The sequence below is a fragment of the Vombatus ursinus genome, unplaced genomic scaffold (assembly GCF_900497805.2).
Source record: "Vombatus ursinus unplaced genomic scaffold, bare-nosed wombat genome assembly UNPS02003088.1, whole genome shotgun sequence".
In the NCBI taxonomy this organism is placed as follows: domain Eukaryota; kingdom Metazoa; phylum Chordata; class Mammalia; order Diprotodontia; family Vombatidae; genus Vombatus; species Vombatus ursinus.
The window spans coordinates 1-6625 of record NW_020942866.1 but is presented as its reverse complement, the minus strand read 5'-3'; the positions used below and the strand labels follow the sequence as shown (position 1 = coordinate 6625).

At 45.8% G+C, this 6625-nt stretch overlaps 1 long non-coding RNA gene across 1 annotated transcript; it reads left to right on the top strand.

Moving 5' to 3' along the window:
* The first annotated feature begins 4119 nt into the window (after nt 1-4119).
* On the top strand, nt 4120-6179 carry LOC114049287. Its single transcript, XR_003569847.1, has 3 exons — nt 4120-4385; nt 5481-5658; nt 6049-6179. It is a non-coding gene; the product is annotated as an uncharacterized LOC114049287 (long non-coding RNA).
* The last annotated feature ends 446 nt before the right edge of the window (nt 6180-6625 follow it).

The following is a 6625-nucleotide window of genomic DNA, read 5'->3' as shown; positions in this document are numbered from 1 at the left end:
GCCCCAATAAGGGCCAAAAACCTGAACTGATCTTTCTTCCTGAGTGAGCTAAGAATGCCCCTTCCTGTGTCGACAGCTAAAGCTGATCAAGAGCATTCTTATGTTCACGAAATTTGATTTTACTCAGGATGTTATTAGGAACCAGAATACGTGTAGGAAGTTATGCAAACTACTTAGAGCTCACTTTGGAGATGTTCCCTAATTAATGTGAAATTATAGTCACACCTGAAGCTCTGTTGAGGGGAATTTGCTATCTAAGACCTTGGAAACTGTTAACGAACTGTTGCTCTGAGTTTAACTCCAGGGATGGTTAACAAGGAACTGATTGAGCTACTAACTCATGACGTCAGCAATCTGCAAAGAGGTTTGTGAGCTGCATCTATGAGCTGCAAGAAGGTGTTCTCATGGTGTTGGGGTTGGAATCTGAGCCCCAGAAAGGAAAAACCCTGGACTTTCCCACATAGCCAAATCTCTGGCGTTCCCCTGAGGCTATAGTCCCATCAACTGGTGCCTCCCTATGGCCCCAGACCACTTCCCACCTTTGGTCCCACCTAGGCTCCATTTCCCACCCTTGGGAATTCTATTACCTCATGGACTACTTGGCCACTCTCCCAGTCTTTCTGTATATAAGGTCCATCTTGTCTCCATTTAGATACTCAGATTTTCACAATCTAGCCAATAGCCCATAGATGCTCAGACTCCTTAAGAGTCTGGCTAATATGGCGAATCTTCAATAAACCTTGTTTTTGGCTGCAAGAAGGCTTGGGTCAAATTCTTTTGGGCAGGACCCAGGTATCGTGATTTTGGGGTGCCAGAACCCCTGATCTCTAGACCGCATCAATGGGAAGGTCGGGAGAATGACTTTTCTGCATTGGTTGAGGTAGGATTCTCCTGACTCAATTTCCCCACTATGACACCTGGCAGACTTTAAACCTGGCTCAATGCAGTTGGTCATATATATGTAACTTCTGCCTGGAGTTGACATGAACTAGGACTTCCCTTCTAGGGAAGCATTGTTCCCTTACTTTAGTTATGTTCTTTCATGGCAAATTCCTCCAATCATAAGTTTGTCAGCATAAATATCTAATTTATTAAACAATAGGTTGATGCGGGAACATCTGAGGTTATTATAGTAAGATGCAGGTATAAGTTTGAGTTATTTGGCCTGGAATTTCAAAGTAGTATTCAGTCTTGACATCTGTTACTAGTATATTCCTGTATAAGTCAGGATCCTTTAATTTCTCATAATGGTTATGATGAGGTCTGGAGGTTTGGAGGCACTGGAACTCCAAGGTCACAGCACAAGGGTTCCTCCAGAAGGAGTTCAGCCCAGGTCTTTCAGTCAGGGGGAAAGTTTGTTGTAGATAAACCATATAGGCCAGGTGACTCCCATAAGGACAAGCAGGCATGAGAAAGTCTCAGCGTTTGAATTGGGGCCAGGGTGGATCTTGCATACACTGAAGAAACTTTGGGTGACCAGGGGTGGGGCTAGGGCTTTCAAAGGAAGATGAGGAGTTGGGGCCCATGGACTGATGGGAGCCAGATTCTTTCTGGGGAAAGGGGTGAGGGTCTCGGCTTGGACCCATCCCCTATCATTAGGGGATAATTAGACCAGGACACTGTGGAACTAGGATATTATTCTGTGACTTCGTTAATACTTAGTTAATGTTAAAGTTGTCTCAGTTTGTTACAATTAATGTTAAAGAGGAGTAACTTATGGCTTATCTTGTAAATGCCTTGAAAAAAGTATCTATTTTAATTAAGGATTTTTTATTTGTACATGACTAGAAGTTGGGAGTGTTTTGTTATTTGATATGCAGTGGTTTTAAATTAACTACTATGGATTGGAGTCTGTTACTAATTCCTTAATGGAATCTCATCTTCCTGATGGGGAATATAAATAGGAATGAATAGTCAACTAATGCAAGGTATAAAACTCGAAGTAATGCAGAGTGTAAAGCTAGGTTCTAATTTTTTTTAATTTGAGTTTTTTGAAACATGACAATTGGACAAAGTTTCCATTTTGATCTTGTAATGGTGAAGACATAGGGGTTGAGTTGATTTTCATTATTTGCCTTGGTTATTAGCAAGGTAATTTAAAATAGTGTTGAGATCAATCTTGTAGGAGAGTGGACACAAGAAGGAGGATCTCTGCAGGAGGAGAGTCTGCTGGACACTGTTTGAACAGCACTTAGACAAAAAAGAAGACTTCACCAGATGATGTCCAGAGTGTCAGCTGTATGAGAAGAGACTTCTGAAGTTTTAAATGGACAATTTATGGTTCCTTTTGGGTCTCTGTATCTGCACTTAATAAGGGAACTGGCCCCTTTTTACTTTGTCAATGAGTCAGTCAACTCCTCCCTTCCTTCTCCCATATTAAGTCCCCAAAATTCCATTGAAAAGTACCTCAGTGGGACGGGTTCTGGTAACAGGAGTTAGGATGATGATTGAGCCAGTTAATGACCATTCCTCCCCCTCTGATGAAGAATTCGAACTAATGTTAAAACGCTTTGAGGAAAGAACAAAAAGTGTGGAAATATAATTCTTATTGAGAAAAAGAGGAGGGAATTGTGAGAGTCATATTTCCATAGAGAAGGAGAATAACGCGGAGATTCAAAGAACTATTCCAGGAAGCAGTACACTGTAGGTGGGTGAGGGCTCAAGCAATAAGAAGTAAGTTGATGGCTCTAAAAAGACTCCAAATTCAAGATAAGGGTCGAGCCAGCTCAGACCAGTTAGGGTCAACCTGAGGACACCTGAAAAATGTTAGTGCGCCTCTTCATTACTATTATCTGCCACACCCTGCATAAAATGAGAGCCTCATTAACGAGTCATGGGATGTATGACCTCAGGAGGGGGAACATACTTGAGCATATCAAGGGGAAACATGTAAGGAGGGGTGTAACCTGGGAAGGAATGGACCAATCCGGGCCTGGGAGGTTTCACGCCAAATTTGAATGTATAAAAGCATGCTTGCCCTTGTGCTCAGGGCCTATCCCTCCCTAAGAGGGGTGGAGCCTACTTCTGGTCAGAAAGGTCTAATCCTCTGGACTTTCTCTGTAATAAACTTTCTTGATACTAAATTTTAGGTGTCAAGCGTATTTCTAACACACAACTTGTTCAGCCATTCCCCAACTGATGGGTATCCCCTAAATTTCCAATTCTTTACCACCACAAGAAGAGCAGTTATGAATATTTTTGTACATGTGGGTCTTTTCTCCATTTTTATGATCTCTTTGGGATACAGACCTAGTAGTGGTATTGAGGGATCAAGGGGTATGAACAATTTTATAGCCCTTTGGGCATAGTTTCAAATTGCTGAGGAGATAAATTTCCAAGAATACAATTGTATCACCCTCTAGAAATTATTTTTCAAATTACAGCATTTTATGCAATGGTTTCCCAAACATTCCAACAGGAGAAAAATCAGAAGCATAATAACATAAACAATGTTATAGATTTAAAACATGAAAAATTGCTAAATGACATCAATTCAGTTCATTTGTGAATTATCTTACATAAAAAATTCACTTCATTCATCTCTCAATGTGACACTCTAGACTGCATTCAGAGTAGAATTGAGTAATTCTGACCCAATTACCTTCAATTCTTATTCTTACAGTTCCTCATCACATTGCCTCAATGCTGAATTTTAAGTGTATTTACCCTTAAGGTCTGATATTTTTGCAGAGGGTCAAACATCACAATTACAAAGGGAGAACTGGATTTCTCACTGGGAGAAACTCAGTCTGATCCAATCTGGATTTACAGTTGCAAATGGTATATAGATCCTAATTTTCCTGAGAGCCATTTGCTACCAGCTCCTCAAAGTGTAGAGTCCATCACTTTCACTTAGTCTGGGGCTGCAGTTGGATCAAGGCAGTGTTTCTGCTCAGAAGGAGGAGGGCGTGAGTCTGGGAGGGAGGGAGGTGGGGGAGGCACTGGGGGGGAGAAGCTCTCAGAGATGACCAGCCTGGTGGGTGGGTGGCCCAGGTGGAGTTGGAGCACTGGGGTGGAGTTTGGAGGCTGGGAGGAGTTTAGGGGGAAGAGGGGATCATTGCATTGGAGAAGGCTTTCCACGTGATGGAGGGGTGGGCTTGGGAAGGAGAGACAGTCAGGGTCCTTGAGTTCTGGCCCTGGGTGTGATTGGAGGAAAGGGCTCAGCCATCCTGGGGGCCTCAAGGGTTGGACCGGGTGGTGTCCTTGGGACTAGGAGGATCAGAGTGGGCTGGTGGGAAACAGGAAGTCTTTGAGCTGAGACTGCTCTGCCTTCCCTGGAGCTCAGATTCTCTCCTTTTTCCTTTTGACCTGAGTTCTCTCTGCCTTCCCTGGGACCTAAGATCGCTCTGCCTTCCAGAAGCCCACTCTGTGCATGCAGATCCCAGGTAGGTCTGAGCCAGTGTTCCCACTTACATCCTGACCTTTGTTTGCTGTCCTTGCCGTTGGGTCTCATTCCCCAGGTCTGCCAGAAGCATGCCTCCCAGGCCTGGCTACCGGACCAGCTCCCTGCCCCTAAAACTTTTCCAGACTCCCAATCACTTCCTAAACATCCTGGCTGACCTTCCCCCCCCACCACCCCGCCTGAGATTTCTCATTGGGTCACACTTTCCCAAACGTCAGATTTTGCCCATAAGAATCCTGCCTTCACTCCCAGTCCCTGTAAGTATCCACAAGTCCTACCTCCTGCCTCAAGCCCCACCTTGGAGGCAGGAACCAAAGCTCTTTCCTGATCCCCCTTATCTGAATCTGTGCCTCTTGGGCTGGTTCCCTATCAGATCCCAGCCATTTGGCTCCCTGGAGGGATTCCAAGCCTAAGCTGTACCAGAGGGTCCTGGGCATCCTCCCCAGATCCTAGCTAGACCTCAGGACACAGTCATCCTTACCTGCCCAAGCTTGATGTCCATTTGGAACACTTCTTCCAATCAAGTGTCCCTGACCTCCCTGTCATGAGCATTTAGGGTTAAAGTCGGAGGCATTTAGGGTCAGGGTTAGACTGTCCTGACTCCCAGATCCCACCCCTGCTCCCCTGCCCCAGGCCTCCTGCTCCCCCAGCTCCACATCTTTAAGAGCTCTCGGGTCCCACACAAGTGGCTGGATCCCAGCCTGGGTTTTGTATCCCAGTCTCGGGCTTTCCTTGGCTGCTCCATTCCAGAGCCCTCCCCTTTCTCAGCCTTCCCTAACCTCCCTCCCTGCTAGATCTAGCAGAGTGTCTATTGTTTAAATAATGTGTGTTAATTGAGGAGGGGATGCAGGGAGGGCAGAGGATCAGTTCCAGGGAGAGCTCTGTCTCAGGGGTCATTGAGACTCTGACTGGTCTCATCCTGTCTGGGATCCCAAGCTTCATCTTCCTCTGAGGGCTCTGTAGGAGGATGGGGGAAAAGAGGGGTGCAGAAGAGAAGTAAGAGGAGGGAAGTAGTTTCCTTTTGAGATCGGCTTCATTTCCTACCCTGACCCTCCCTGCTGCTTCCCTCCCTCTACAGGTTGGAGTCCTTTCCCTGAGGGCAAGGCCTGGGTCTTCCTAACTCCTATGGGATCTTGCCCTCTGTAAATTCCAGTTGGGCAGCCTCCTGCCTATGAAGAGAGGAGAAAGAGCTCTTCTCTGGGATCCGTCTCCCTCCCCAGCTCAGTCTGCAGAGGAACAAAACCTACCCCAAGAAGGTATTGGGTCAAATCCAGACACTAAAGCTGGAGACAAGTTAGAAGTTTTATTACGAGGCCCAACAAACAGCAAATGCCCGGAGTATGAGCACCAAGGCAGTCAACCTAGCATTAAGATTACAGGTGGGGCAGATGGGCTTTCTGTGCAGAAGGAAAGAAGGAAAGGACTTTCCAGGTGGCTCCAGGCTGTCTCATGCTCATCAGAAAGGCATAGAATTAGAACATCCCATGATTACTTGGGACATCGGTTAGTGAGAGTGCTGGCTGCTGCTCTATTGGTGGGGCCATAAAGGGTGGGGGAAGCAGATGCCTGGGGTAGATAAGGTCCAGGGATAAGATGAAGGGACTTTACAAAATGGAGTCACTTTGGTTAATTTGCTACCTACACAGGGAGCCTGGACTGAGAGAGAATGGCTCCTGGGAGCAGCCAAGCCCCAGCCCAGGTGAGTGCAGTCTATCCACAGACTTGGCCAACATCAGCAATCCAGTCATTTCCATAGACATAGAGGATGGTCTATGAAACTGGCAATGGCTGCTTTAGGGATCATTTCTGTACAAAAATAGGCATGAAATTGAATGCAGTGGTAACAACACTACCCTGCTCTTTTCCATGTTTTAAACTGATTCATTGGGTCCTTGATATATTGAGCACTGCTCCCCCCCATGCTGCCCTCCCCTGTTTGTTTTTAAGTTCTCCCTCATTATAGCTATCTAACAAGGGTGACCACTTCACTCACTAGTCTCTATTACCAAGGGATCATATTTTTGCTTTCTTAATGGCTGCCTAGTATCGTACACACACACACACACACACACTTTCCCCCCTCTTCTTTGTTTGTTGTGGCCAAGCTCTCCCATGCAGCAACTGAAGTTCCCCCCAGGAAAAGTCTTCACCCTGAATCTTGTCTGGACAGACCTGGAGCAGAGCCCTGAAGGCTCCCCCAGCTATTGTTTTTTAATGTGCTAT